Source organism: Urocitellus parryii, chromosome 6 (genome assembly GCF_045843805.1).
Source record: "Urocitellus parryii isolate mUroPar1 chromosome 6, mUroPar1.hap1, whole genome shotgun sequence".
In the NCBI taxonomy this organism is placed as follows: domain Eukaryota; kingdom Metazoa; phylum Chordata; class Mammalia; order Rodentia; family Sciuridae; genus Urocitellus; species Urocitellus parryii.
In genome coordinates, this window is record NC_135536.1 from 62,385,713 (window position 1) to 62,402,403 (window position 16,691).

General features: G+C 47.1%; 1 protein-coding gene across 8 annotated transcripts in view; it reads left to right on the top strand.

Moving 5' to 3' along the window:
• The first annotated feature begins 399 nt into the window (after positions 1-399).
• Slc8a3 (solute carrier family 8 member A3) overlaps positions 400-16,691 on the top strand; it is a 135,431-nt gene continuing 119,139 nt past the window's right edge. For 7 of the 8 annotated variants that reach the window (XM_026391090.2, XM_026391093.2, XM_026391096.2 and 4 more), the window contains exon 1: positions 1,129-2,029. The gene's annotated coding sequence lies outside the window, so the exon portion shown is untranslated. The other variant, XM_026391091.2, reaches the window with a different exon arrangement.

Sequence of the window (16,691 nt, forward strand, 5' to 3'; positions counted from 1 at the left end):
GTCCAGAGGCTCTCTAGTCCTGTACCCCCTTTACCCCTTTGGGGATCAAATTTTGTTGGAAAGCAGCCCCTCTGGGGAGCCTAGGATCCTGGAAATTACATGTACAGATTGTGGTTTCACAACTGTTGTGTGTCAGCACAACCCCAGTTAGTTCCAGCTTTTTCCCATCCTGATTCTGCTGCATGTGGCTTTGGGATGCTTATTTAACCTCTCTAAGCCTCAACTTCCTCAACCGAAAAATGGAAATAGAAGTTGTACCTATCTCATAGTCTTCAGAGGATGGCATGAGATAATACACCAATTTTACTAGCACCACCCCTGGCTCCAAGGAAAGGCTCATATTTGGTAAGTATTATTATTGTTTATTGGTTCCATCATCCTTGTCTTCAGGCAGCAGAAGGCTGCAAAAACAACCACTGGCCTTTATATTAATATCTGTCCCCACCACCCTGGTGTCCATACAAAAGGCCACCCACTGTACTCATTTTAGAGCTGTCTAATGCCACGATAAGCTCAGGACATGAAACTTCATTCTTAGGAGAGGCCTGCCCACCCCTCCTGCCTCCAGGACCACGCCTGACAAATATAGCAGAAATTACAGGCATCTGATTTAAGGCTATGTGTGTACATTTCGCCCTAGCCAAGCCCCAAACCTTACTTCTGAGGCTGCATCAAAGAAGCATCTCTCCTCCAGTCTCCAGGCCCAAAGCAAGCCGCAATTTGGGAGGCAGCCCCCTCTTATTTTTAGCCTTAAAAAAAAAAAATGCCAAAAGCCAACATACCAGTGCTCACTCAAGCGTCTCTCACAAGCTGTTGTTTGACTTGGGTTGAGAAAATGACAGGCTGAGTTCTGCACCAACAAGAGAAGGAAAAAACGGGGGAGAAAAGAGTTTTATTTTCCCTCCACTGCTAACCTCCGTCCCCCTCAACTCCTCCCCTAGGCCTGGGTGGACCCTGCCTGGGTAATCGTCCCCTGCTATATTTAAAAACCACAGATGTGTTCGGTGGAGACTTAATTTCGGAATTGCAGGCGGCGTCTCCTGAGGACAAGGGGAAAGCCAGAGTCGCGCGCCGGTCTGCTGCCTGGAGCTCCCAACTCCCGGGAATCCAGGTCAGGACGCGCCGATGTCTTGGAAGCGCCGCCGGCCCAGAGGCGCTGGACGCCAGGCTCCAATGGTTGGATGGGTGGGCGGGGTAGGGGTTCCTCTGCGTTTGGTATTCCCGGGCTCTCTAGACGCGAGGTGCAGGCTCGATGTCCCCAATTCTGGCCGGGAAGTGATCTGAAAGTCTCCCTTCTGCGCACCAGGCTGAATATGCGCGGCTTGTCATTCGGTGCGGCTCTCTCTCCCAGCTGATAGGGTGACGTTCGCTTTGGAGGCTTGGAGATTGGCTTTTTGATTTGGCTTCTTGCGGCAGCTTAATGGGCAAAGCTCTCGGCTCGCCCAGAAACCAGCCCCTCCGCTCGTCCCCTCTGCGCTCAGCGAGGCCGAGACGTCTCCCGCGGTGACGGCGTGAGAGTCGGAGAGCCGGCGCGCTCCCAGTCCCGGGAAAGCCCCGGCGACGCGACTGAGAGCCTGAGCCGGGTCCCTCGGAGCCGCCAGGGCGCGCCGGGCTGCTTGCTTTGCAGCCCCTCCCGGCAGGGATCCCCCGCCGCCGGCGGCCGGGACTCCGGGCCTCTCCCGCGCTAGGCGACCCGAGCTCCGCGTCGGGGTTTTCCTGGTTGCTCGGTTCGGCGTGAAGCGCCCCCTCCTCTGTCCCCTCGCCCTGGCCTCAGCCCCGCTCCCTCCCAGTCCTTGCGCTCCAGATGCGCTGCCCCGCAGCCCCCTGACAGCTGCGAGTCCACGAGCCCCTGCGGGCGGGCGACTGAGGTGGCGGCGGACTGACATGCCCCGGACGCGGTTGCGGCCGGCGGGCAGCCCGCGGGGGCGATGAGCCGCTGCGGCCGGTAAGGAGCCCGGTGGCCGGGGCACCGCGCATCTTCCTTACCCTCTTCGCTTGCCCACTGGGCTCTAGAGGCCGAGAGGAAACGGTGAGTAATGGGGTGAGCCTCCTGCCCTTCCCCCTCAGCGGGCGACCGAGGCAGGGGAGACCGAGGCTGGGAGGCTTGGGATGCCCCAAGAAGGACCGTGGCTGTGAATAATTATGGTAATTAAGTTATTTCTTATGATCATTCATAGGTACTGCCTTCTTGTGGGTTTACTGCCAGTAGAAGTCTGTGTGTGTGGATGGTGTGTGTGTGGGGGGGGGGTGCCCTGGAAAGTATACGTCGTGTATGCGGTGTTGGAGAGGGAGGTCTGTCAGAGTGCTGGGAGAAATGCCTGGGAATGTATGTACAGTCCAGTCGTGGGCTTGCTGGGTAGTGGCGGGTGCTTAGCTCTTTGGGGAAATCGCTGTGTTGCGTGCTGTATGCATGTGTGCATGTGTGTATTGCTTGTGCCAGGGCGTGTTGGGCTCTTGGGGATGAATGCCCACCGGATTTGGGGGCTAGGAGGAGAGCGCATTATTCACTCGGCGCGCGCCCGCGTTCACACAGACACGCACGCGCGCATCCCAACCTCGGGACTCCACCGCCGCGGGTCGGGAACTGCAGCCCCAGCTCACCCTCCCACCGCCTCCAAAGGGGCGGGCGACAAGGAGGGGTTCTCCAGTCCTTGACTGTCCAGACTGGGGTGGTCTGGGCGATCCGGGCTGTGTGGAGAGAAGCGAAGTATATAATAACTAAGCCCCCTCCCCATTCTCTCCCTCCCCCTCCCTCCCTCCCTCCCTCCCTCTCTCTCTCTCTCTCTCTCTCTCTCTCTCTCTCTCTCTCTCTCTCTCTCTCTCTCTCTCACACACACACACACACACACACACACACACAGCCACAGGCCCTCATTTTGAGGTTAGCGCTGCTCGTGCAGACCCTAGCTGACCTGCCCCGAGGACCCAAGCCTTTGGGGGAGATGATGAAAGCTATTTGCTCCAGGAAAAACGCAGTTTTTCGCCTGTATTTATTGTGTTTTATTTTTAACCGTGGAGGGAGGGGGGTTAAATAAAACAAACGCCTTTAATGCAGTGCCATAAATTTACCCGCTCGCTTCTGCCCGCCTCCTTTCCCCCTTTCCCTGTCTCTCTTTTTTTCCCCCTTTTCTTTTGGCGATTAAAACACAAACCCCTGAACGTGGTGCTAAGGTTTCCCAGGCAGAAAGACTGAAATTGAGTGCAATTTATCAGAAACGCAGGCTGCAGCTGGGAGCCAGGTGCTCAGCTCCTGGGTGGTCAAGAAAGCCCTGAAGCGGGGGAGGGTGTGGGTACGTGATAGGAACACATCCGGCCTTCTGGTGCCGGCACCAAAAGGGAAGCCTCGGGGCCTCCAGCGACCTGGTGACTTGCAGCCGCCTGTGATTAATCTTCCACAGCTGTTGTGCCCCGTCCACTTGAGCTCAGCTCTTGTTTACCTCGGGTTTTCAAATATAGCTGCTGCGCCATGCTCTTCCTGAAATAGGGTGATCAGTTCACTGTGTATGGGCGCTTGGCCTCCAGCCGGCCCTTTCTTTTGCTGGCTTCCCCAACTGCATTCAACTTTGAGAGGAAGCTGGCCCTTCACTCCTTGCAGTTTTCCAAATGAGGATGGTTGATGGTCAGAGCTTGTGGTGACCAGATGTGGGTTCCTCAGCCCAATCCTTCTTTCCAGTCTACAGTTTCCATAGTAGTTACTTTTAAACACAGTCCACTCCCTAGTCTTTTTCTTTAAATAAGTATAGATATTTGGTTGAGAAGAAGCAGAAAGAACCTATAGAACTGAATTTAGTCGCAGTGGTCCTTCTTTAATTTGCTGGAGATGGGAAGGCCATTCAGTTTCCTCTACCTGGAATGCTTACTTAAGTTCTCCCAACACCCCTAATGTGCTCCTACACACCCTCCAGCTCTCAGCTACTTCTCCAAGGAAGCCTTCCATACCTTCTCAGCTACTTCTCCAAGGAAGCCTTCCATACCTGAAATAAGGCCAGGTTCCTTTATTTCATACACCCATAACCTATGACTTTGAAGTAACTTAAAGATGCACATTAAATTTGTTTATAACTGAGTAATGCTGGGCACAGCTCTAGACAATAAGCTCCATGAAGACAAGAAAGATGGCTGGTGTTTTTTCATATTATATCCCCAGCGCCTATCTCTGTGCCTGGCATACAGCAGACACTCAGTAAACATTGGTTGAATTAATAAAACTGGAAGGAGAAGTTACAGCTTCCTCTCTCTGCTCCTGCTCCTCTGATCTCCACTTTGTACTGCTCTCTCCACATCCTCCTGGTCAGAAAAGGGAGTCATATGGGATCAAACTGATCCTGTCAAAAAAAGTCCCTTTCTCCTGTGCCCCTACATAGGCTGGGACCCCAAAGCATTTGCCCTCACCCCAGTCTGCTCCTTTGTAAGGCAATTCCTTATGTAGTCTCTGAACACAATTATTGGTATTGACCATGAGCACTCATTGAAGGCATTGTGCCCTGGCCTGCATGATCCATCCAGTGATTGCCCACAATCTGGATTTGAAGAATGTGTCACACATCTTGACCTATCTTCAAACCATTAGAAGAGAGGAAAAACTTTTTCACTCAAGTCTGGTTGTTTTCAATATTTGGTGAGATTCAGAAATACACTGGATTCCAAAAGAGAAAGCTTTCATTTATTTGTTCAGCCAGCCATTTATTTAAGGAATATTCAACAGCCACCTACCTGCCAGCATGTGTTAGTAAGGTGCAGAGGCAAGTAAAATAGAATGGCTCCTTTCCTCATACACATAGATTCCAGCAGGGATAACCAACCAGTGAACAGGCAGTTGCGGTAGAAAGTGATTGCTCTCCCTGGAGGGTAAATCACGGGTCAGTGCACAGGAAGAACACCCCTCCATAGGGCTTTAAGGATTTTAAGGACTTGTAGGCACAGCTAAGCCCAGAAAGGAAGGAAGGAGGTGAAAGCAGGAAGGGGAGGGCAGAGAAGGTAAGAAAGTACTGAGTGAAAAGAGGAATATGCAGAGGCCTATCGTGGAGGAGACTTTTCCCAAATGGCTGCAGACAGAGTATAATGTGTGTGTGTGTGTGTGTGTGTGTGTGTGTGTGTGTGTGTGTATGGGGTGAGGGGGTTGAGTCTGGAGAAGCCATAGGGCTTTTACTCCATGCTAAGGATTTTCACCTAGTTTCCAGTGGGAATGGTCAGATTTGCATTTTAGATAGTATGCTGAAATTGGCTGAAACTGGAGTGTAGGAGGAAGGGAGGCAGAGAAGGAAGAGGCTGTTTTAGATACTCCGGAGTGTGGTCCTGGCAGCTTGTGAGGGAGGCTCTCTGTCGGCTTTAGTGTATGAACTAGAGATGCCTTTTTAGAAAGTTCCATTAATTTTCTTTAATGAGGTCAGTTTATGCTTGGTTGCCCGTATAGTTTTAAAATGGGCATTCTAAACCTAATACTGGTCAGGGTATTTTAGGGGAAAGGAAGAAGGCTGTAGGAGGCATACAACACACTAAGCAGCAGAGCAAAGCAAGCTGCCCAAGATTGGAGATGGAGAGGTCTCGGAGGCCTGGGAAAGACCCCAGGAAGGAGCCTGGAAGGTTAAGAAAGGTTTAGGTCCAATGACACATCCATAGAGATCACAGAGCAAGATATCTAAATAAGAAGAACCACATGCGAATGTAAATGGATTTCAAAAAATAATATGGAGGGCGAATGAAGGCTAATTCCAGAATCATGTACTCAGACAGGGTATATAGCGAGTCCTATCTACTACGAACACTGTTCTATTTCATCCTAGATATAGCTTGGAATAGGCCACGTAGCACTTATTGGCTTGATATTTGGATTGACCCATAGGGCTTCCCTGGTTGTATGCAAGAATGCTGGGTCATGTGGGAACTGGATCCGGAAGTGGGACTGGAAACTGAAAACCTGCTCTGGCTCCCATGTACTACTTTCCAAGTCACTTGAGAGGAGAGGATCTCAAAGTCCTAGAGAACGAGGCAGACAGTACGGAGCTTGATCAGTACTCTTTCTTTGTACCCTGATTTTTCCCACTTGATTTCTTATTCTTCTCTAACCTCAGAGTAGAAAATTCCTCTCCTCCTGCCCAGTGCCCAGGGAGCCACCTGGGCCTTCACAAATTGCTTTAGACTCTCTCTTATCTGAATTTCTTGCTCCTTAATTCAGCATAGCAATATTATTTGTGTATTTACCCCTTGTCACCTACTCTGTTGGAAAGTGCTACACATGGGTTTTTCCCCATTCAGTCCTTGCCCTAGCTGCATGAAGTAGTTACTATCATTATTACACTGTTCAAAAGGGCTCTCTACCATCTTCCCAACTTCAACCTCTCACTCTTTCAAGTCTTTTTGGCCACTGCTGCAAAATTTACTTCCTAAAACACCCTCCTAAGCTCTTCATTTTTCTTCACAAAAATCTGAGAAGGACACCCCATTTTTCCATATCCTTGTATTCAAGTTCCTGTGTTCTGGCTCCCCACTCCACATGTAGCCATGGGGTCACCTGTGTAAAGTTGTCCTTTCTTCTCCTATGCCTTGGTTCATAGTTTACCTGCCCCTGAGGGTCATACCTGCCTCCAACATTCTATTCAATGGCTCTTCCTGTTGGGGAGGCTTCACCAAGGACTCCTTTCTCCTCTGAATCTTGAGAACACAGCCTCTGTTTGTCATGAGTGCCTTACACTTTCTGAAATGTAGGGGTTTTGTTCTGGCTTTTCTGCCTGTGGCTTGCCTCCCCCTCCTGGGTCGGCCTTCTCTCTCCCGCTCCCTGTCCCATGCAGCCTGAAACACAGTAAATGTTCAATGAAAAGTGAAGGAGTGAACAAACCACCTTGCTCTCCAGGCAGGTGAAAAAAGGTCCAGGAAGGGGATCCCTGCAATTTAGCATAAAAGAAGCAAGCAGTGGAGTAACAAATCAAGCCAGGAACAGCCAACGTGTCATAACAGGAGAAGCATGGAGCTGGTGGTAAGAAGGTTAGGTTCTCGTTGTTATTGCTTCTGACAACCACAGAAAAGAGCTGTCTCTATCCTCTGGGTCTTGGATTCCTTGTCCATTAAAAGAGTTTGGATTCCATGTGTTGACTGATAAGCTCCTCCCTGACCTGACAGCTTTGTATTTTGTGAGTTCTATTTCACAGCATATAGATTGCCTCCCGCTAAGTAGACCTTAAGTGCTATAAATCTTTCGAGCTTTAACTTGAAGCCCCTAGTGTGTCTGCTTTCATGCTGGGCAAGTCAAAGGTCAGCTGCCAGTCAACTTGGCTATCTGAATGTTTGGGCTTCTAGTCCCCCTGAGCTGGGTTGAGTGTGCTCTGATGTCCTAGATTGGTACCAGTGTGTAGTCCCCACCCAGGATCACCCCACCCTCCACCGGGCCCATGCTCCAGCCATCTTGTCTCATGCAAACCATTGATCTAGTTCAACCACTATGCCCATCCTGGACCACACCACCAGAATCCCTCCCTAGTGAGACAGGAAGAACCATCTTGAGCCTTGGCCTTTCAGCCCCTCAGAAGGAACTAATAGGGAAATTAGCTTCAAGGGGAATCCTGAGGTATTGGGGACTGAGCACAGCTGCAAAGATTGAAGCTGATCAGCTGGGAGTCTGAGAATCCACTCCTAGCTCTTCTTGTGAAAGGGGTGCCTAGAGCACCCCTCAAGTTGATTGTAAGAGAATTCTCCAGCCACGTCTGTTAGAGATGACTTTGACTACTTGCCAGACTCCATTTGTTCTTCATTCAAGCAGCGAAATGATTTAATTTTGTATTTCAATATTTAAAAAAATAAGATAAATTAAATGGTATTAAAATAAATCAAGCTTTGGGGCTGGGATTGTGGCTCAGCGGTAGATTGCTCGCCTAGCACGTGTGAGGCCCTGGGTTGAATCCTCAGCACCACATAAACATAAATAAACAAAATAAAGATATTGTGTCCAGTTACAACTAAAAAATAAATATTAAAAAATAAATGAATCAGGCTTCTGGAGAATGGTCTGGGGAGAATGGACATACAGGAGGCTGATTACCAGCTTCACTCAATGGCTTAGCAACAGGGCAGAAGGATGTTAGCCCTCTCTCCATGAGCAACCTCAAAAAATACAGTCCAGGTGATTGTCTCTGGGAAGCAATAAAAGGCAGGAATGATGGCTGCCTCAGGCTGCCCGGGTCTTCTCACTTCTCTGATCTCAGTCCTGTGGTCTGTTTAATTGCCGAGGTTATTTTCTCTTGGTCCTTCCTGATCCAATACATGTCTGCAGCCCTGGTGGAAGGAGACCTCTGGCAGTCAGAGTTTGGTTCTGGCTCCATACTTCACTGGCATCAGAACCCTTGGTGATTAACAGAGCCTCAATTTATTTGTACAATCATCCTCACAAGATGATCTGTATGACCTGTATCTGAATGATCATCCTTATAAGAAGGACTCAGTGAGATCAGGTGTGCAAGGAGACTTTTGTAAACTCTTGGTGCATCATAGTGCTTAATCTCTGTGGAACAGATTGATGCAGTGTAAATGCTGATTATCACTGTGGTGTACTCTGGAGGAGAAGGCAGGTGCTGATGAAGGCAGGGTAGAGGAAAGAACTGTTGACAAATAGACTCACGACTTTTGCTCCAACACCATATGCATATGTTGGTTCTTCTGAATGAATAAAACTACCTGCTCTCTGAGATCTTTAACTATAACTGTGTACTTCTCTACCCCAATGCTTGCTGGGAAGTTTGAAGTCTCCCCACACATATGCCTCTTTCCAAAATCACTTAATCTTGCAGAATTATAATTCATTCATTCATTCAGCAAATACCTATTGAGCACTCATTCTGCCAGGTTTTAGTCAAGGCCCTGAGAATCCTGTGGTGAACAGAAAGAGCAAGTTTCCTCTAGGGTGGGATTTATTTTCCTTGGTAAACCAGCAAACAAATAAACAAGAGCAATGATGACTTCAACAAGCAAAAAATGATTTTTCATAGCACATAAAGAAAATGAAAAGTGGTATGACAAAGGGGGTCACCTTTAGATAAGATAGATGGTATAAAAGCTTCTCACAAAAGGTGGCAGTTGAGACCTGAATGAAATTAAAAAGTGACTTATATGGATATTTAGAGTAAGGCTATTTCAAGCAAAGGAACTAATAAATGCAAAGGCCCTAAGGCAAGCTCATGCTTGCTAGGCCTCTTCTAGAAACTTCAGAGAACTTTATCTTAGTTGACAGGATTGTGGATGGCAAAACTAAGTGATGGGACAGCCAGGCATGGTGGCACATGCCTGTAATCCCAGCAGCTGGGGGAGGCTGAGGCAGAAGGATCACGAGTTCAAAGCCAACCTCAGCAACTTAGTGAGGTCCTAAGCTACTTAGTGAGACCCTGTCTCTAAATAAAATATAAAATGGCTGGGGATGTGGCTCAGTGGTTAAACACCCCTGGGTACAAAAATACCAAAGTGGTAGGACATAAAGTCATCAAGTGAGAAGTTAGAAGTGAAGTCAGCCAGGGGTGGGAGGAGCTTCAGGAAGAGAGAATACACAAATAATGGCATGAAGTATCTGGTTTATATTTTAAAAAGATATTTCTGGATGTTTTGTGGGTGGGTGGAGGGTGTAGATTAGAAGAGATGGGGCAGAATTGTTAGCTATTGCAGTAGTTCAGGTGAGAGAAATAATACCAAAACTTCAGTAGCTAGAACAGAGTGTGACACTTTTTTTTTTTTTAAAGTTCACCTTCAATGAATTTACAGTTCTGGTGGGCACATAGTAAACGCTGAACAAATACTTTTTCTCCATGAATCTATGAACAGAATAAGGCTTTCTTGTGGCCACTCTAGGTTTTGAGTTAGCATCAACGCTCTGGATATTTTGAAGATAGTTTTAAATTTTTCTAGCTGATGTGTTCCAAGGGTTCCTTTCCTTCTGTGTGAAACTACATTCCCATTTGAGACAGAAGATGTTCCATTCTACCACTTCTTGATGTTCTCAGTGTGATTAAGTCCCCCCAAACCTTTGGCTCACATTTAAATACTGATCTGGTGAACTCTTCTGTGTTCATCCAGGGTATGGACAGACCTGCCTTGCCAGTGTATCTCCAGAGCTTATTACAGTCTGGGTTAATGAAACAACAAATGGCCACCACCTGAACCAGACAGAACACTCCAGTACCTCAGCTGAATTCTGGGGACTTCCTGCCTCACCTCCTAGAAAGCACAGAACTCCTATTGGTCTTATTTAGCCCACAGTTTAGGAAAGTCCTAAAGCTAAGCAGGTGTGTAAGTTGCATGGTTTGGGGTTGATTTCTCCCACACCTGTTTATTCCAGCCTTTGCATCTCCGAATCAGGAGGAACTTTTCAGGGCCTTGGGATAGAGAAGGTGCCCGATGTGTTTTGGTGCTTGCTAGGCCTCTGCATTTCGCTTTCATTTTCGTCTTTGGTGTGCATTGGTCTTCAGATTAGATTGTTTTTACTTTGGGTAGCTCTGAGCTTCCCATCTTCCTCAGCAGCCCTGCTCTCACTTTCTTGGTTCTTCCCACCTCTCACCCCAGTGCAAGTCTGAACGAGGTCTTTCTACACTCCAGTTTGCCCTGCTTTTGTCCATCCGTCCAGTTTGCACACTATCCTCATTGTGGTTTGCCTTTCCAAAAAGAAGAAGCATGGAGCTTGTTCCTCCTGTGATTAAAAACGTTCAGCTGTATTGCTCCCTATTCCCTCTGAGATTGCCCAAAATTCCTTGGTCAGGTATACAAGGCCTTTTACCAGCAATTCCTCACCCATTTCTGCAGCTCCTGTCAGCTGCCCTCTGGCCACATCACTTGTTCTTTTCTAAACACATGCTGCTGGTTCAGGCTTCCACATCCTCTGGAATAGGCCTCCTTTTGCTTTTGTTCAGGATTCACTGGCTGCATTCTGTGAAGTCCCCTTCATTCTTCAAGTCTCAGATCCAGGATTACCTGGTTCGTGGAGCTGGTCCTCATGATCTCAGGCTGTGCTAAACCTTCTTTCCTGGAGCTCTCTTGGGACATTGCATATGCTTCCAAATCTAATACTTGTTTTGTCCTAATTATTCAGTTTTCTGTCATTGTTCCCCAGTGAAATGTATGTTCTTCAGGGCGGATTATATTTTGTTCTTATTACTCAAATTCAAAAAACCTGCTCACAGCATCCCTGACAGATGGTTCTCCAAACTCCACTTGAACATTGCCAACAGTGGGAGAAATCACTGGATATTATCCCTTCTATTTTTGCACATTCATTCAATAAATATATACTGAGCCTCTACTATATGCCAGACACTGATTTAGGCACTGGGAATACAGAAATATCAGATAAAAATTCCTACTCTCTTGGAACTTATGCTTTTTTGAGCATGTGGGCCAAAAAAAAAAAAAATGAGTCTGGAACAAATCAGAGTAACTGTCTCATGATAATTCAGGGAAAGTCATCGTGTAACACAAAGCTGAGTTTTAAACAAATGCATACATGTATGAATGAATGAGCGAGTGAGCAAAGAGGCCCTAAGAAAATGTGGAGAAGTTGACCTAAGTTGACATCACTGAAAGGGAAAATAACTAGAAACATATCTTGCTGAAAATGGATGAGTAGCATCACTTTCCTATGAAGATAAGAGAACTCCATGTCTTTAATGTTTCTTCAGTAGACGTGTAAGCCAAGCAATCAGCAAATTTAGGGAGAGACAAAGGGAAAACCTGCTTTTGTGGGTGAAAGAACCGATGCCACTATATTTCGCATTGTATGAAGTAAGCAAGAGTCCTTGTCTAGTAAACAGGAAGACCTTGCTTGTGCATCAACTCATAGTTCTCCAAAAGTCCTTCTCTCAGTCTGGAAAAAGTTCCTAATGGTTGGAATCCCTAAAATGCAGATGACATGCTACGCTCCTCGTCCAATCTTTGCCCAGGATTCTCAACCCTAGTTATATCTTAGAATCAACTAAGGAACTTTTAAAAACATTAATATCTAGTGGGAATGGTGGCCCATGCCTATAATTCCTGTGATGAGGGAGCTGAGGCAAGAGGAGCCCAAGTTCAAGGTCAGCCTTAGCAATAAATAAATAAAAAGGGCTGGAGATGTAGCACAGTGGTGAAGGGCCCCTGGGCTCAAGCTCCAGTATCAAAAAACAAACTAACAAAAACACTATAAATGCTAGCTTCACTCCCAGAGATCCCAAATCTTAGATCTAAAGTAGAATTCAGATGACTATAATTTTTCTGATATACAGCCCCTTCTATGGTTTTAGTTCCATAAGTTGGGGGATGACTAAGATACAGACCCATCGGCAGGAAAAACAGAACTTAAGCTGAGAAAAGCCTCCTCTCTTCCTCTTCCTAGGTCTTGGCCCACTCAGGGTGATACCCCAGATGAGTCAAGGCCTTGCAGAGGTCAAAATCCTCTGGCTTCTACAAGTCTGGCAGGCTTTAGAGCATCTTTGAATCATAGAAGTTTTGAGGGAGAAAGGAGATTCAAGTTCAACCTCTTAACCTTATCAATAGAGTTTCAGTGAGTGTGACTAGTCATTGTTACCAAAAAAAAAAAAAAATTCTTCCCTACATTGAGTTGAAATCCCTCTTGGAGTCTTCTGGAAGAATGAGGAAGATGAACTTTTAAACAGATAAACCCATGATTTTGTGACAAGTACTTCTGTGGTGGTCAGAGTCTGAGAGAAACTCAAAGGAGGAAATGACTCGTTCTGAAAGTAGAGGAGGGGACATTGTCAAGGAAGCCTTCCTAGAAGAGGTAGAGCTTTCTGGGGCCCTAGGTTCCTACCCTAATCATCCACCATCTCTTTCATCCCGTGGGATTTAGAAGCAAACTTTGACCTTTGACATACCAAGTTTCACTGCCCAGCTATGCCGCTTGCTCAGTTGGTAGACCTCAGGTGAACTGTCAATCTTTGAGCCCCAGTCTCCTCATTTCTAGAACAGATGACAATACCTGTCTCACTCTGACCGCAGGAGGCATATACAACAGTGCCTAGTGCAGTGCTGGCCGTAGAGCAGGGACTCCATGAATACATGTGATCATTGTTGTTATTATCCTTTTTTATTTCTTTATTTATTTTTAAATCTTTGGTTCATGTGAAGCATGAGAGACTGAGCCTGCTGGTGCCCTGGTCTGTTTATGGGGCTTCATCGTAGGGGAGGCAAAAATATGTCAGATGCATGTAATCAGAGAATCAGGAACAGTGTAATATCACTTCACGTACTGTAAGATTCTCCACCTTATAAAGCCCTCCTGCATTAGAGCCACTCACCCACATGGTCTGAACAAGTTCTAGAGCCACCAGCTTGAGTACTTAGAGAAGAACAAGAAAAAGGTATTCATTACTTCTCAGAACATAATTGTAATGGATCGTTCCTGTAATTACTGGTTTGTCTTCATCCCTCATCAGAAGATAAGCTTTACTGAATAAGGTTGAGGATGAGGTGTAGCTCATTCATGGTGGTCCCCAAAATCGCTAGCATCGTGTTTGGTCCCTAAATGAGCAAAAAGCCATTTCTTAAAAACTGGATTTGAATCAAGAGGCTTTTGGTAAATACAGAATGTTGGCTGTCCTTGACCTTCTCTAGACCCCTATTCCTACCACCCTCTCTTAGCTTACTGAGACACAACTAAGAAGAAAGTTCTTGCTTCCTGCTTTCAGATCCAAGGCTTTACTTTCAGATCCAGCAGCTCGATGGTGCTTTAGAGTGCAGTCTCCAAGCTTGTGGGAAGGTCTCCACACCCAGAAAGACTCACTCTGCTCTCCTGAGTCCTTGCTCAACGGGGTCCCCAGTGGTTCACACCATGTGTTCAGACACAGACTATTGGAATTTCAATGCTACCTTTCTATGTGGCCTCTACTTGTGATCTTGGGCTCTGATCTGCCATCTATAAAATGAGTATGATAATGATCGGGCATGGTGGTGCACTCCTATAATACCAACTTCTTGGGAGGCTGAGGCAGGAGGATCACAAGTTCTAGGCCAGATTCCAGTCTCAGCAACTTAATGACACCCTGTCTCAAAATAAAAAATAAAAAGGGTTGAGGATGTATCTCAGTGATAGAGCACTCCTTAGTTCAATCCCCAGTACTGCCAAAAAAAAAAAAAAAAAAAAGATGATATTTCCTCCTTCCCTGTGGAGATCCAGAACAATAATAATGCAGGAAAAACACTTAGCATTGTTATGTCTTCATCCTTGAATCCAAGTTCCATGGTGACAATCAAGCTACCTAAGCAGCTGTGGTCACATCCTTCCTATTCTTGAGAGAGTAGGGAGTTGACCTCCTGTGTGTTTCTTGGGGAGTATTCCCCTGGGGAGAAGGACTCTGCCCTGACTCTCCCCCCTGTAGGCGGAGGAAGTTCGGAGACGCTGCAGTGTGCTTAGAGCGGAGACGTGTCAGAGCCAGGACAGCCTGGCTGCTGCACCTAAAACTTTAATGTAAATCGGCTGTGACGCCTGTGCAGGGCCCCAGATTTAGAAGCAGAGAAGGGCGACTCTACCCAGCCTGGTGACAGGCCCGGAGCAGTGTTCCCATTGGAGAAAGTGGAGGGCGTAGCAGTAGGGAGAATTTCTCAGTCTGGCCTGGTGGCACTGTTTTATTAATGATCTGGAAGAGCAGAGGAACAGTGACTTTAATTAAATTTGCCAGTGATATTAAAAGATGTCAGGAGCCACTGCTGAGGACACAGACACCTTGCAGATGGCCCTGGGGGCGTTAGGAAAATAATCCAGGAAAGAGACAAGAGGTCACGGACTCAGTCAGGGCATCCGTTTGGCTAAGGGAGAGGAATGTGACATGGGGGCAGAGAGTTGTCCCAGGCAGAATACACCCTGGGCCTCCTTATCTGCATCTGCTCTGTGTGCAATAGGTTTCTAACTGATCTTCTGTTCCAGGCTTGTCCTCCTTAACAGCCGTCCTGAGTCTTTAGCGAAATTGGTTTTTCTGAAATATAAATCGGACCATGTCATTTCCTGTTTCAAATCCCATCATTGGCTTTTCTCTGCCCTTGAGATCAAATCCCATCTTCTCAGCCGGGCGTAGAAGACCTGCCATGAATCGTGTCCCCCCAACGTCCAGCCTCATCTGCTGACCGCCCTGCCTCACTCGGAATTCCCTGTAATCCCGTGCACATCCCATGCACACGGGGGCTCTTTTGTGTCTCTATGATCTTTCTGTTCAGGCTGTTCTCTTTGACTCGAATGCCCTTCCCACTTTCCTTTTTTTTCTGTTCTGACTAAAGCTCACTCGAGCTTGAAGACTCATTTCAGGGATCGCCTCCTTCAGAACACCTCCCTGAATCCTCACATTAGCTCAGCGCCCTCCTGGAACCCCCACAGCCTTCTGCCTGCCTCCACTTTGTGTAGTAAAAAAATTGTCTCCGCCCCTGCTCGATGGTACCTCTGTGGGCAAACACTGTATCTCATTTTTCTTTTTACCCACGGCATCTAGGACCAGGCCTGGCAAATCACAGGCCTTTGTCAATATTTGTCAAGCTGAGCTGATGAAAAGAATATTCATTGGGGAGACTGCAGCAGGCAGCCAGGATAGCCCCAGGAAGCCTGGGGACTGTGCGACTCTATCAAGTGGCTAGTCTCTCCTAGGGGGATTGTGGGACAGGCACATTGCACCCAAGCCCACATCAGGCTAGAAGCGGATAGATGTACTATAACCAAATGAGATAATTTGGGGAAATTGAGTGATCAGATCCATGTGTATTCTATGTCAACTGTGTGAGATTTGGGGCTTTACTGTTTCCTGGCCTTCTATATTTTGAGTAAAATGACTTAACTAAGACTCACTCTTTCAAAATGGGAACATAGGGATAAAGATATTGCTGATCTCACAGGGTTGTGATGAAAATTAAAATTTGCATTGGGCGCACCATAAATGCTAATGTGTATGTTCATTACGATTGTTCATATCTGTTATTTGGAGGAGTCTAAATTTGAGTCATATCCCTGAGTCTGGGTTCCAGAGAAACTAATGAGACCCTCAGGAGTTTGTCTCAATTGGCAAGTAATGGCACACACAGAAAAAAGACCACAGGTGCCCATCAGAGCTGTGTCCTCCCCCTCTGACAATCTCAGCCAGAAGCCATTCCAGGGCAGGGCTGGAAAGCACCGTGAGGCTATCAAAGAGCATTTTCCACCTTCAATTCCATACTCCAGGGCAAGTATTTACTAGACACGCCTTACCTTCTTGCCTCATTTTCTTTCCATTCATTCCTTTGGTTCAGTTGTTTTCGCGAGGAACTGGCCTCTGATACTGACCAGAGCATAGCATAAGCCTTATGAAAACCCTTCACCACAAAGTGTCTGTGGAGTCCAGGGAGAACAAAGCCACAATCCTTCTTAATCCCCCTGGTGCATAAGATAAACAGGAGTCCATGCCCCCTGTGACCCAGGATAACTCTACCACACAGGTTCTGTGTCCTTTTTCTCCAGAAGGGTAACCCTCCTCCCTCACCTGTGGATACCCCACTCCCTTGGGGGTACCACCTCCTGTCACCATGTTGGCTCTTGATGGAAGAGCCACTCCAGCGGTGCCCACCCTCTGTCTCCTCCTGCAAGGGGCTTATCAGAATCCACAGAGTGTCAGGGTTTTCACAGATCAAGGCAAGAAGCCAGGATCTTTGTTTATCCACACTTTCCCGGTGTGAATGAGTGTCAGACTTTGAATTGGGTGTGTGTGTGGGGGGGA